We start from the raw sequence: 16,368 nt of genomic DNA on the forward strand, positions 1-16,368 counted from the left end.
CTCCTCAGTTCATTTGAAGAATTAATAGATTTAACAGATTATATCCTTATAGTTCAGTCCGGTACAAAAAAAGTCGAGAACAAGTTTTGTTGTCTCATAGTCCTTAGTACAAAGTAATGATTAATAAATAACTTTAAATTCCAGCCTCCAACAGCTCTGAGTTCATGAGATTTCTTTCTGACATAGTCCATTAGTCCAGGCTCACAATTTCTACTTCTCCACATGCTTGTTTTCCAACCATCCTTCCTAAACCTATATTAATATATATTTATATGGCTTTGAGGTTTTCTGTGCAATGAAATTATGCATGTTAGGTGATCACATGAACTGATTTAATGTACACTGTTAACTATTTTCTTGTATTTTTACAGTACAGTACTGGCAGCAAGGTTGCCAGCAAGTTACTATATTTCGATTTACAGTAACTGTACTGTAATTTACTTTACAGTACACAAGATCAGTACTGTAAACTACAAAACAGTACTTTACTGTATTTTTACTGCATTTTTGTAATGTTTCTGCTTCTGCTGTAATTAATTATACAGTATTGTACTGTAATATATTGATACATTATTGCTAAATATTATAATTTTCAAATTACTAATAATGATAATATTATATTTATATAATGTTATTACAGTATATACATTTCCAGGTAATAATATTATAATGTAACTTCAGAATAACTGCAAATCAATCAATCCAAACAATGTTATTGTCAAAAAAAAATTTATTAATCGATTACACTATTGTGTATTTGTGAAAAAAACATTTCATTTAAGAACATTGCATGTCCAGTACACCAGCACTTTACAGGTAAACAGCTTTTAAAGGGATAGTTAAAGGAACACACCGACTTTTTTGGGACTTTAGCTTCTTCCCCGTATCCCCCAGAGTTAGATAAGTCCACACACACCCTTTTTCATCTCCGTGCGTGCCGTAACTCTGTCTGACGCACCCACCGCTAGCCTAGCTTAGCACAAAGACTGGAGGTAAACAGCTCCAGCAAGCATACTGCTCCCAATAAGTGACAAAATAACGCCAACATTTTCCTATTTACATGTTGTGATTTGTATAGTCACAGCGTGTACGAATAACAAGGTCACATGAGACACAACCATCTTCTAACCGTATACATACTGGGATCTATATTCTCAGAAGGCGAAGCACTGCTACTTCTGCGGAGTGATTTGCTTGCAGCACCTGAGAAGCTCGGTGGTGAGGAGCAGAGTTCGCTCAGAGTGTTGCGCTAATCACTCCGCACTCCACTCCACTGTGTGAGTATGTGTCTGTGAGAATGTCTTACAATGTTTGTGTAAGTGAGTGTACAACGTGTGCAAATATGTATGCGAGTGTGTGACTGTGTGAATGAGTGTGAATATTAAAGGGTTAGTTTACCCAAAAAAATTCTGTCAGTAATTACTCACCCTCATGTTGTTCCAACCCCGTAAGACTTTTGTTCATCTTTGGAACACAAATTAAGATTTTTTTATTAAATTTGAGAGCTGTCTCACTCCTTGAGCCACTGTAATCACTTGGATTATTTTAAACATTGTCTTTTCTATCTTTCTGGGCTGGCAAGTTTCAATTCCATAGAAGCCTATGAAGGAGTGAGACAGCTCTCAAATTTAATAAAAAATATCTTAATTTGTGTTCCAAAGATGAACGAAAGTCTTACGGGGTTGGAACAACATGAGGGTGAGTAATTACTGACAGAATTTTCATTTTTGGGTGAACTAACCCTTTAATATGTATGGGTATGTGTGAGAGTGTGTGTGTGTGTGTCTACATAAATAGTAAATTGAAGGGGAAAACCACATACTTACCAAGCATAATGAGCCTGGGTGTGTCTGGTATCACCTGCTGTGCCTCAATGTCTGCCTGGGTTGCAGTGACCTAAACATATTAAAACAACATGAAGCAAAGTACAGAATATGAAGCAACTACATAAAACATGAGTATAACTCGTCAAATATTGTAAGTGTTATTTTTCTCTTTAAAAATAGTTTTCCACAGCATATTTTTTAATTATTTGAATTTTTCATCTTAATAAAAATATCTAGAATATTGTCATTGCACAAAAGTATAAACATTTCCATGGCACTATAGGAAAAATAAACAATAGATGTGTTTGAGATAGAGCAATACTTACATCTGCCAGTATGAACAGGGACTCCATCGCCTCTCTGAAGAAGGCCATCAAGAGCAGGACAACTGAAGTCGCCATCAAGTCTTGATCTTGTAGTGTCCTTGAGTCATTCTCCATCTCAGTTAGCAGAGACTGAATCTCCCCTCCCCACTTCAACTTCTGATGCTGGAAGTAGTTGATGATTCGCCTGCCTTTATTCTGTATTGCCACGGTCAATCTTGAGAGAATGTCAATCCCAGTCAGCTTTTCAAAGTGACAAAGGAGCCATCTTTTCTGTAAAAGAAAGGGCCACTCTTGCATAACATCGCTGAGCCTGGGAGGAGGAGGAGTGGAGTTGATGAATTGGCGCTGCTGTAGGTACGTTATGTGCATGAGGTCATCAACCTTCACGCTCTCTGCCCCTCTGGGTCCTTCCTTTCTGTACAGTGTTACCAACATCTGCCTCTTGACCTCAAGAGAATCTAGTGTCTCTCCCTCAGGTAAGTTAAGAGGTTGCCAATTGATGCAACCATAACTGTCTACTTGATTGTGGGTATTTTTGGGCTGGGAGGTATCGCCATCATTCTCGTTTGTCCTCTTCAGTCTTCTAACTCTAGAGAGCGTATTGCCCCTGTTGACATGTTCCACTCTTGTTTTGATCTGATTTAGGATGGAAGTGTAACCACAACATAAGGGCTCTCCCTCATCTGTTACATCACCAAGAGTTTTAGGATACTGAGCAACAATATTCTTGGCAATCTGACAACATTCAGCTCTAGTAGGGTTTTGGCAGTGTATCCGGATTGTGTCCACAATAACTCTGATCATCTGTAACTTGTCAGAGTGGGCTGCTCTTTTCTCCGTAGAAATGGCCTGTCGGAGAGTTGGAGCCATCTTCTCCCAAGGCACATGGAAAGTGGTGATCCAGTTAGGTGGACACTGGGGAGGGTATGGCACAAGGGAAATAGTGGAGGGTGGAGATGGCAATTGCAATGGAGAAAGAATAATTGATTGTGGCTCCAGGGCAGACTCTTGAGAGAAGACAAAAATAGAGAAATTAAAATGAAGTCAATAAATGAATACATTATGTGCATCTGCAACACCCTGAGCCATGTCTTTAAAATGTGCACTGTATTTGTTCTCCCTATTAGTATCATTTGTATAATCATCACAATAAATACTACAGGCAGGGTGATTTAACCATTATGTTAAAGGGCAGAATTGAATAATATGTTAAAGAGCAGAATCTACCCAATATATTCACATATACATCTGATAATTCTTTGGCTGTAGAGAAATGTAACAAACATATTGTCATCAGTGTGAACACACTGGTACATCAGAATATCATATTGGTAATGTCGTCATCTAATTTTATCCTTGGTTCTGCCTCAGCCACATACAATAATGATGTTGCCACTAAGATATAAATTAAAGCATTGCACTTGTAACCAGTGTTTGGAAACGTAACTTTTGAAACTATTTTGTTACTTGCTCTTAATAGCAACTAGCTAGTAACTTCACTAAATTAGTATTTTCACATTACTCACTTAAAATAATGCAAGATGTCAAGTACAGCCATCTCATAATGATAGCATTACTATTATTGTAAAGAAATCGTCATAATTCAGCATCACACAGCCTTAAGTAACAATCTGTTGTTAATCTAACTTACATCCAACTAACAGTGATTATAACTAAGCTGATCTTGTGGTGAATACATAAATTACATAGAAGCTAATTTTTGTTATGTAGTTTCTGTTATATTTAACTTAAAATTTGAAATTGATCAAACCTCTCCTCTGAAAACCATCTATGAGTTTGCGACACTGTAGGGGTGTCAATATGTCATTTATGTCGTCTTCCTTCACATAAATCAGATCTGAAACTTCTTCTACTCCAACAACCAAAAGCAGTCGCTCAACTAATGATTTCATGCGTTCCTCATCCAGGTTTGGTAGTACTGCTGTGATAGTGTCCACAATTGTTTCAGGCATTTTGTTTCAGGCATCAACACCTGCAAAATTAAACACAGATAGCGTGATGAAGGGCAACCACTGAAACACCACACAAGTCATAAATTGGTAGTGGGTAGTAGTCAGCTAGACTGTCTATGTCTACACAGATGTAGTCCCCCTGTAGAGACAGGTAATGAACCCCAACATCAACCAGTAAAACAGACTGGTGCTTCTCCACAATCAGATGAATTCTGCTTTGATCGAGTAAAATTAATGCAATTTTTCCAAACACAATTCCATGGTCACCATCTGCCACTGCCACAACTAGACCCTTACGATATTTGGTATTCTTGTGCACTACAGCAGACAACTCTGAAGTGTTTTTCCTGTTGGCCAATGTCCTGCTGACTGCCTGCTGAATCCCATGACTGTAGAGCCTCTCTTCAAATTTGCTTGCTAGTCCGACAACTTGAATGTTTGGAAGAAACAGCTTCCCTGTGCTTAAGTATGCCTACAGTAATTGGTGCCGTTCTGCTAGTGAGCTGCACAAATTTTTGAAGTTGTGCAGTCTCCTTGCACACTGTTTAAAATAGCAATGCTTGCTTTCAAAACGTAGAGTCCAAAGTCGAATCAGAGGGCCAAAATGTAGAATGAGGTCTGGATAGTGCATTAAGTAGTGATGTTTGGCTTTTAGTGGACAGTCAGGGAACATGGCACTTCTGAAGTGTATATATTCTTCAATGAGAATCTTTAAGTACGCAATCTGGTCATGGCTGATTTTTGGTGCACAGATCAGCTCAACTATTTCCCTCAGTCTTAAGCACAGTTGCCAAACTTGGTTATCAATTGGATTCTGAATACGATCCCCAATGTGAAGATGAAGCAATCGTAAAAAGCACAAGTTCTGCGCTGCGTGACCCCCAAGGTTCTCCCTATCTTTCTTAACTTCACAAGGCTTGTTGTTCCGATCACTCCCTGAATATGTGAACTGTGAAATGCACACTGGACATATGTAAAGTGTTTCTCAACATTTACAAGATGTCTAATGTACATTGTCATGTCATAAGAGACTACCCCTTCGAACAGGTCATGGCCCAAACAGGGTGGGAGACCTGGACTGCACACATGAAAGTGTTTCAGGTTGTTGAAAACAGAATCAAATTTGATTCCGTTGACCATAGCTTGGCCACCACTGAGCTGCTCAACACTCTCTCTGTAGTTTACAATTGTCCTTTTGGGGCCAACTTTTTCAAGGTTGTTTCTGAAATGTGGCTGTCTATCAAGCAGTAACGACAAAAGTAATTGCTTCTGCTAAAATTCTCTGTGAATCCTCCGATACAATGTGATCCAAGATTGTCCCCAGATATGGCTATCAGTGCTCCTTTCAGATGGCTACCATCATTGGTTTCAAAGCCCAGCTCTTCTATATCTTTCAAATCAGCTACAACAGGGGAGAAAATTTTCTGTTGCCCAAAGAAACGAAAGTCTTCCTCCCTGCAAAACAGTACCAACTGCATTTGATCAGTACATGAACGATTGTGGGGTAAATATTTCACCAAGAGTCATGTACACAGCCAATATCTTGTGCTTCTTTTTACCAGAACCAAGAGGATTGGCAACCTCAAATGAATCCTGATACAGAATTATTGACAAAGATAAGGGGGATTCATTTAACAACGTATTGTTTTTGGTGTTTTTTCCATCCAGCACATCTGTCAAAACATCTGTCTGAGAATGCGACATCTGCTTCATCTTTGTCTGTCTATACTGGTCTTTCACTACATACTGAAAGAAACGTTCCCTGCCAGCTTCATCTGCATCTAGATAGACCTTAGTCGGCTCAACGTAGTTGAAAGACTTCTTGAAAAATGATTTTCTTGTTTGGTTAGATTTCATGGGCCCTTCATGCACTCTTTAAAGAGATCTTTCTTTGACACATCCTCAAGTATCTGACTAATTTCACTGTCCTGCAGGTTCAACATAGTTAACTTCTCATGAACCTTTGAGAGTACGGTTGTGGCAAGGCGGGCTAGATTCCGCCCTGTGATTTGTGTTGAGTGACGGGGGTGACAGCCTATCGGCAGCCACCCCTGGCTTACTTAAGGCGGAGTTCAGGCCACCTGGGCATACGTAATCGTCACGGACGTTGTTGTGGGTGCGTGCGCAGTTCCGTGGGAGGTATGTACCTAGCTGTTTGGCTAATGTTGTTGCTAATGCATTCCCACGTTAATAGTGAATGTGTACATGTTTTAGCCAGGTTACTGTTCAAATCAATGCGACGTTGCTTTTGGGTGCAGGCTGTCCCTATCCGAGGTATGTTTATTCTGACAGACTAACGTTTGTTTTGATGTGATTTCCAGTAAACCCATGTTTCTATCATAGCGCGGCTAATGTGTTTGAGCAGATGCAACATCTCTGTACACTTGCGGGTTGCCTATTGTGAACGAGAGTGCGTGTGAGTAACTGAATCTTCTGTGGGCCTAGCGATCTACCATTGGGTAGGTAAATCTAACCACTTGCATAACCTGAGGTGGGTGTTTTTTTTAAAATTCATTTATTAATTGTTTTCATTTCTTTTAGTGCATTAAACCATTTGTGAGCGGTTCATCACTGTGGACCGGGGGCAAAATGCCCCATTGACAACGTCGCTAAGACGGCACTGTTTTGTTCTGCTGCCATTTAATATCACTGTGACCAGCGTGATTCATTAATTGTTTTCATTAGTTTATATTGTATCTGTATTTGGTTGTAAACGCTGGTGGTATTAGTGTGTGGCTAGTTTTCGAGCTGTCTGTCCATGCATGACGTAGCTACATGTGATGGCATAATCTAGCCCTACTGAATGTTTATCACCACCAGCCGTTTGGTTGTCTTTGAGCTCTTCGCCCTGTGCGTTCCTCAAAGACTGTGAAGGGAGTAACTTTTTGTTTTTGTTTTTTTTGTAATCCTGGATTCAATTGTTGTGATTTAATGTTTAATTGTATTTTTTTGTGGTTCATTTTACTCTTGTTCATAGCCTTTGGCGGCTGTAACGTGGCCATATTGTGAACCTTCTAGGTCACCACCAGCCAGGTTAACTGTGCCCAGTAATTTGCAGAGTGTCGATTTCTTTGTTGAATTTGTTTTATTATAATTTCATACGTTTGCAGTCAATTGTGAAGGTATATTATATTGTTGTTTTTTGTTTCTTTCAGGAGCTGAAGGCCCGCCCCGTGCAGGGAAGCTAGCTGTCTGTCCTCTTTTGGTGGTGGTTCCTTCACAGAGTGTTTTGCCGTTGGCACCTGTGTGTCTTTCACCTAGTGAGAGTGAGCGTTGTGTGGAGTGGAATTTGATGAGTGGTGTGATCTTAGGACACTCACTGTCCAGCTAGCTCCCTGCTGGCAAGCCTCAGCCCAAAAGTGCTTTTGTGTTCTTTATTTTTGTTTTCTTTTCTTTATTTCTGGCCTGGTGCACACGTAACAGTGCAAAACTTTTGTCCACCTCAAAGTTTTTATATATTAAATTATTGTTGATAAAATAAAAAAAAGTATTTTTGTATTCTGATCCACGTCTCTTGTCGTCTGTGGTCACGAACCAGCGTGTCTTGTATAAATTTCCCCGTTTAGTGAAACGGGGTGGCGTAGTCTGCTCTCCATTTAGTTATACTTTTCCTCATAAGTGTAACCGTAATTTACCCGATCCATCACCTCGCCACACATACTTCATGCCTGAGTTGTGCGTCTCTTGAAATTCCTCTATGATTGTTTGAATAGTGGTAGCAGGAAGGAGCATTTTAGCTTGCATTTTAAGGATAAAAGAGAGCTAAGTTGTTCAAAAACTGACTTTGGTCAGGCACAGCATCCTGCTCTGCATCTTGCACACTAAGCACAGCTTCAGGGAACATTTCTTCAGGCAATGTGGACTGCTGGTTTTGCTGGCTGTCAGGTGCAGTATGACTAGTTTCTTGGTACGGAAATGTATGGGTTCTACTCAAATGAGAGGAAAAGGATGACCAAAGGAAAAGGTTGATGTCTTCTTCTTTAATCTAACTTATTGCTGATTATCATTCAATTCAAATACGTCAAATACAATTGTATCTGTCCTGATTGCATCAACTTGCTATTTTAATACTATGATGGTACAAAAGTAAAATTTGTTACATCTGCATCTGACTAATTTTGGGTACGTGAGTGTTTCCTTGGTTATTGCACCCACGTAAAATCTTTGGTCCAGTCGAGAACCTGTAAATCACCCTTATTAATTATTATTTCTTTTTCGGCCCATTTCATTTCAGTTTGTAGCGAAGCTTAGCGACGAACTAAGATGTTGAGTTGGTTATTCTGACCATTACATTAGCTTTATTGCCCTTACTGACAGTGAGTTACTGTTAAAATAAGCTGTAGATCTGGGTGAAACTGCTCTTGGGTTATTTGTTGAAGGAACCTCCTGCTATTGCTATTAAATCGGAGCAACAGCATGCTTGTCTGCACATTTATTAAACGTATTCCTACCGGGATAATAGTCAGACTACAAATAACGAGTATAGGCCACATAGCCTTAAAACCACTCCACATAGTCTATAATGGTATTAATAATAACATCAAATGCATACATGATAATTCATTGCATTTAAAATCTGCATTTCAGACTTTTTGTAATGTATATGTGGAGCTGGATATCAAGGGTTAAACTGTAAATAATTTAGCCATAAAAACAGACAATAGCAATGAGTTGTTGATAAAATGAGTAATGAGTTTATTCAATAATTACATGAAGCAAACAAACATTAAGTAAAAGTGAAAGCGAATGAGACATATCTCTCTCTTTACTGACTCATAAGAGCCAAAGCATAATAAAAATCATTATACAGCCTATTCATATAATTAATGTCATTAAGGAAAACGTAGACGGATCTCCATCTTTGAGTCGATCTGAATCTCACACTGCTGGTCCTGAAGATGAACGTTGAAGACAATAGATGATGTTTCTTTATCGTGTCTCTCGTTGGCGCTGATTAGGACAGATTTCTTTGGAAGAGATGCTTTATCAAATCTGGTCAACAATTATGATCTATTTTAATGTCATGAAGATGATTTGTGTTATTAATCACTAGTTTGGTCATAAAACTCTAGATGGCGCAGGCGTGAGATTTGCAGAGATTTGCTGAAGAATTACAGCATTGCTTTATCAGTAGGGGAATATTCGAACACAGTGTGAATGTTTCATCAGAATCCACTGTTTCTATTTCAAATCTTCAGGCACTATTCATTTGCCTTTCCTGTGTCAAATGTATTTAAAATCACAAAATTATTATGAAATAATAATATATATTTTTTTGCTTTCTGGTCGTTCTGCTAAAAACAAACAAGTGTCACTTCTAATAGGCATGATGTGAGATTTCAGTTTATCACAGCTTTCCCTTGACGCTGTTCAGATGCCTGTGTTGTTTACTCTGGCTTGAGATGTGTGTTTCCCATTGCATAACTTACATTTATAGGCTATATTCTTATCTGTAAAGAAAGTCATATGATGTTAGTTTTTCCATTTTGCTTAAATGCTTGAATGTCCTGAGAGTGAAACTGTCTTGTAAAACTTCCTTTAAAGACTGGCTATAAACACGAGCAGCTTCAAACATTTTCCATCCCGCTAAAAATAAGCGAATAACATCTAAAGCCTATTTAACAAACACTCTGTCAACTGTTCATGAGCTCCAGTCCCTAAGAGATGTATGCAGCGTGTAGCGGACAGTGACACTCGTGACAATCTCGTGTTCTTTACAAACAGAATAAGATTTCCTGAATGAACACATATGCACCGAAACATTATGAGAAAGCCGTTCTTCTTAACTTTATTATACTTCTTTTCAGGAGTTCTCACTGTGTATGAGTTCTCATGAGAATGAGAGTTGTGAAGCTTTGGGGGTTTAGATGGACTCAATCTGTGTTTTGATCATCGTTCTGAATCCAGGAACATAGTAGTATACTTAAAGTATACACTCACCTAAAGGATTATTAGGAACACCATACTAATACTGTGTTTGACCCCCTTTCGCCTTCAGAACTGCCTTAATTCTACGTGGCATTGATTCAACAAGGTGCTGAAAGCATTCTTTAGAAATGTTGGCCCATATTGATAGGATAGCATCTTGCAGTTGATGGAGATTTGTGGGATGCACATCCAGGGCACGAAGCTCCCGTTCCACCACATCCCAAAGATGCTCTATTGGGTTGAGATCTGGTGACTGTGGGGGCCATTTTAGTACAGTGAACTCATTGTCATGTTCAAGAAACCAATTTGAAATGATTGTGACATGGTGCATTATCCTGCTGGAAGTAGCCATCAGAGGATGGGTACATGGTGGTCATAAAGGGATGGACATGGCCAGAAACAATGCTCAGGTAGGCCGTGGCATTTAAACGATGCCCAATTGGCACTAAGGGGCCTAAAGTGTGCCAAGAAAACATCCCCCACACCATTACACCACCACCACCAGCCTGCACAGTGGTAACAAGGCATGATGGATCCATGTTCTCATTCTGTTTACGCCAAATTCTGACTCTACCATCTGAATGTCTCAACAGAAATCGAGACTCATCAGACCAGGCAACATTTTTCCAGTCTTCAACTGTCCAATTTTGGTGAGCTCGTGCAAATTGTAGCCTCTTTTTCCTATTTGTAGTGAAGATGAGTGGTACCTGGTGGGGTCTTCTGCTGTTGTAGCCTATCCGCCTCAAGGTTGTGCGTGTTGTGGCTTCACAAATGCTTTGCTGCATACCTCGGTTGTAACGAGTGGTTATTTCAGTCAAAGTTGCTCTTCTATCAGCTTGGATCAGTCGGCCCATTCTCCTCTGACCTCTAGCATCAACAAGGCATTTTCACCCACAGGACTACCGCATACTGGATGTTTTTCCCTTTTCACACCATTCTTTGTAAACCCTAGAAATGGTTGTGCATGAAAATCCCAGTAACTGAGCATATTGTGAAATACTCAGACCGGCCCGTCTGGCACCAACAACCATGCCACGCTCAAAATTACTTAAATCACCTTTCTTTCCCATTCTGACATTCAGTTTGGAGTTCAGGAGATTGTCTTGACCAGGACCACACCCCTAAATGCATTGAAGCAACTGCCATGTGATTGGTTGATTAGATAATTGCATTAATGAGAAATTGAACAGGTGTTCCTAATAATCCTTTAGGTGAGTATATATATATATATATATATATATATATATATATATATATATATATATATATAAGTATGATGTTATGTTCACTTAAAGAAAACTTTCAGTATTTTTGCAGGATAAAACTTCTAAACCAGTTTACTGAGAGTTTACTTCAAAGTGTACTTTCATGAACTAAAAAAATGCATTACTAGTATTATTTTTTTTGTTTATTTAAAAGGGACACTCAAAATGTAAATGGGCCAGAGTTAGCTAAAGCATAGAAATATCATTTTTGCAGATATTTAGGAAACATGCTAAGTTCACACACTTGTTTCTCTGAAAAACACTTCTACTGTCAGTTATTTACTTATTATTTATAGTCAGTCTGTTTTTGTTTTGGTCTGTGTGACTCCGCCCACTGCCAGTTCAGCCAATAGTATTCCCACACCCCGGGATGCCAGATAACAGGAAACACAGTGTATCGCAGCCATCAAACAAACTGGGTCAGAGATTGCAGATTCCACACAACCTAAAAAGCCTCGGTATCCATCTAAACATCTCTATGAACAAGAGCTTATTAAAACACGTATAAATTAAAGGGACAACAGGCAAGTCTGAGTGTTTTTTCTCTATGAAGCTCCTCCTAGTGTCTGGTAGTAAAGGAACCGGCTATTTCAAAACCAGTTATGTCTACCGAGGCAAGTAAAGCAATATTTTCTTTCCAACTGATGGCGATTTTTATTTATTTTTTTTATTGTGTTGTCATGCATACTAGTATTTTTACCGGGAATGAATGATATGAACGAGGCGAACTAAGTTACTGCTTTCGTGTTTATTTGTTTTTGGAAAAATGGGCATGAGCATAAAAAAATATACATCGGAGGCTAATATTTGTCTAAAGTTATATTAGCACGGTCTATAAGTTCATCTGGTAGATTGACGGTTTACCTTTGCTTGTCTAAGAAAACATCAGAACGTTTTTTCTAGCTCGATCATGATATGTGCAACATTTTACGCATCTGATATTGCCTATTATCAGACGCGTTGACTTAGTGACATAAAATAAAAGTGTAAGTTACACAAATAAAACCGACAGAGGAACGGCTAAACAACTACAGAAATCAAACGTGTTTGCTAATGACAATGCTAACATCAAAGTTATAGTAACGTTATCTAGCGTACTAGTAAGCCCGTAACAGACAGCGATCATAATAAAAACCTTTACAGACAATAGCAAACATCTTGAGGTCACAATTACTTGAAATTTAAATATTAAACACAGTTTATTCCAAAGATACTTGCAACAGCAGCCAGGTCAGCATCCGTTTTGCAGGCTTCTGTTTCTCTCAGTTCTCGCCATTCTGAAAAAGCCGGTCCGATATTTACTCGAGTCTGACTTCTTGCTCGGTCAGTCTCCCGTTTCCTCTCACGTTGGTCCTCCGACAAAGATTTCCTAGCTTTCTGCTTCTTTTTTACAGGCTCAGCCATAACTCAATCCATCGTTGCCCTTTGCTTATAGCTAGCCGGTGCTTGAATGGGGGCGTGTACGTGTGCAGTGCCGTCAAGCAATTCGTTACATCGCGAGACCTGATATCACGCGATACTTCCTGACCACGACCCGCCGGCCCAAAGTTGCAAGTGAGTTTTTTTCGCTCTCGGGCACCAGGGGGGTGCAAAACCACCACCATTCAACCCGAAATAAGGAATATAACCATTCCACTGACTCTGAAGCTGTTCAGTTGAGGTTAAAAAGTTACCTAGAGCCCCTTTAACTTACAGTGTGTAAGTCTGAAACAACGATTTCTGATATTTTGAATTTGGACTGCAGTACCTTTTCCCACCACTAGATTCTTACATACTGCACCTTTCAAATAGTAAACTACTAGTATACAGATGTTCACTTGTAGTACAAATGAACAAGTTGTGCACTTAAAGTTTACAACTGTCAACAGTACAGTTCTACACTTATTAAATATATTCTTTTTATATAGTAAAAATAGGCCAATTTAGTCCCAAGCAGTTTTTAAATAGTACACTTACAAGTTTACAACTAGTAGATTGACATTAGTACACTTAAAATATATACTTGAACATTACTTCATAAAATAAACTATAGTCCTTATAAGAAGTATATTTCTTTTTCGTTAGTGAAGTCAGAGATGCTGTCGGAGCAGTCCAGTGTGCTTCACTAAACGACAGACTCGCACGCAGTGAATGCATGCTAAAACACAGAGCAAACAAACAAGAATCGCGTGCAGACAAAGATAAGAAATGTCACAGATGCAGGTTTGCCACGCACCATTCCAGGTTCAGCAAACTGGCCAAAGAGTCACTGTTCAAAACACTACAACAAGTGTCAGGATAGTTTCACAGAGTCACTGTCGATGAGAAAATATCAGCTGTGGCACAAGGACTAAGATGAGTCCCATATCACATGACTGAAGCTGTCAATCAAGAGCTCGATAAGAGGATTGAAGAAGGAATTATTGAGGAGGTCAATGAAGGTGTATAATGGACCTCCAAACTCTTACTGATACCAAAGAAAGACTCAACAGAGGTGAGACTGTGTGTTGATTTAAGAGAGGTCAATAAAGCAGTCATTCGTGAAAGTCCCTACAGTTAATAGCATCCTTCAAGCGAAGCAAGATGCAAAAGTATTTGCTAAATTGGATGCCAGGAAAGGATTTTGGCAGGTTGATTCAGCAGAGTAGTCAAGAAATCTGACAATCTTCATCACACACAAAAACTTCATTTTGGCCTTTCTAGTGCACCGGGGGTCCGGGGCTTATCAAAGAGCGACGGACTCCATACTTTGTGGATTACCAGGGGTAGATTGGTACTTATACTTATACCAACACTCCTCTTCCATCACGTTGTTGCTGATTCTCCATCCAGACTTCCCTTGCCAAAGACTGAAACCACTTAAGATTTGGGGAATTAATGAAGAAAATATTGCTGGTGCAGACACATGACTTACAGGCACAAACAAGTGATGTGATTAAACTACTTCTTCAGCATCTGATTCAAGCAGTTCACACAAACCAGTGGCCAAGTCCAGTTCCAGAAGTGTCAGTTCTGTATCAGCGTTGTGCGAATGAATTGTCGCTATCTGATGGACTTGTAGAAGGTAGAACTGTGCTTCCCTCTTCTTTAGTAAAACAGGCTTTGGGACTCGCTCATGAGACACACCTTGGTGTAGTAAGAACAAAGCAGTTCCTGAGGTGTAAGCTTTGCTGGCCCAACATGGACTTGGATGTTGAAAGAATAGTCAGAGATTGTAGCATGCATGTATACATCGCAGCATGTATAGTCAAGTCACCTTCATTTATATAGCGCTTTTAACAATATAAATTGTTTCAAAGCAGCTTTACAGTGATAATAGGAAATCAAAGTAACAAAGATTGTTTTGGCTTTACAGCAGCTCCAGAATAAAGTCATTGTCCAGCTAAATCAAGGACATATCAAGGACATCTGCACTTTGCTGTATTATCCTAAGAGTAACGGGAAGATTGAACGGTTCCTTCGATATCTGAAAAAGACGTTTTAAACATGCAATGCAAGTGTAACATATAAGGAGAAAATGGGTTTTAAAAGTGCAAGGTTTGTTAATTTGTTTATTTTTAAGGATCCCATTAGCTGAAAGTCTATGCAATCAGCTAGTCTTCCTGGGGTCCGTTCTAAAAAAAAATTACATTACAACAACAACATTTCGATAATCACATTTAACACATATACACATTTCATATATATACATACATACACTAACACACACTCGTACATACATACAATCTAGTTCATAACAAAACGAAACATAAATACAATATAATTTACAATTACCTTAATCATATAAAAACCTACATCAACACATAACACCTTAGACTTCTTTTAAATGACAGCTTATTACAAAGCTGATGAACTTCAATGGGAATGTTATTCCAGTTGACAATAGCTCTATACAAGACGGTTTTCTTCATAAAATTAGTTTTTGGATAGGGGTCATTATATGACCATTATTTGCCTTTCTGGTGTTATGATTGTGCACAGAATTACAATACACTATTTGATTAACCAGAGAAATAGGCATTTTCATTGTCAATGTGTTATATATCATAGTGCTTAAAGTAACTGTTATTCTTTGGTTTAAAGTGAGCCATGAAAGAGTATACATCTGATCTCTACTTGTTTTAATTGAGCAACCCAGAACAAGTCTTGCTGCTTTATTTTGCGCAACCTGAATTTTTGTCAAGTCCTTTTTAGATGCAGAGGACCACACCTCAGTGCAGTATGACAAGTGACATAATATTAATGACTCTGTTACTATTTTTAAAGTTTCCTGATTCACATAATGACAACATTTTTTAGTTAATGCAATACCGCATCCCATTCTGTTAACAATATTTATATGTGAGCTATCCTTCTGAGCTCATTTGAACTTGTGAATACAGAAGATGGATCTTTGATCAAAAGTAATGTCAAACATGAGACATGCATCATTGTCTGTGGATTCACCTGTTCCTGAGCTTGAGAAGGAGAGCATGAGCTCACATCTGCAAAGAGACCAAGTGCAACGTGAGCAAGAAAGACATGTCTACAAACGAAGAGAAGTTGCCAGAGACTTTATTTACTTTCATTTAGTAAAGAAGCTGTTTAAGTAATACGTTTAAACATTAACAAGGGAAGACTTTTAGTATAGTGTATGAGTTCCCACGAGAACGTACAAGAGTTGGATGAGAGTTGTGAGAGGTAAGAAAAGAGATCAGGAGTGATAAACATGCAGTGATAGACGTTTTTATTTTGTAAAGTGGCTGAAAAGTGTTCACGTTTAGGGTTTATAGGGGGAGTTAGGGTCTCAAAGATATCTATATAACAGTAAAATATATTTACATAAAGAAACTATTTATAATTTAAAAAGGATATAATATTGTATAGATATTGTATAGATTTTTATGTCCTGTAACTGAAAGGTATAACGGAAGCTTTACATATGGCAAATAAATGATCAATTTTTTAAAAATCTGTTTTTACATAATTTATAAATACGATCTGTAAATGAAAGAAAAGGGAAAGAAAAATCAAACATTAGATCTCTTTAACATCTCAGATGTCTTTCCTAAACAAAAATGAGGTTGCTTTA

This window comes from Squalius cephalus (assembly GCF_949319135.1).
Source record: "Squalius cephalus genome assembly, chromosome: 1".
Taxonomy (NCBI): domain Eukaryota; kingdom Metazoa; phylum Chordata; class Actinopteri; order Cypriniformes; family Leuciscidae; genus Squalius; species Squalius cephalus.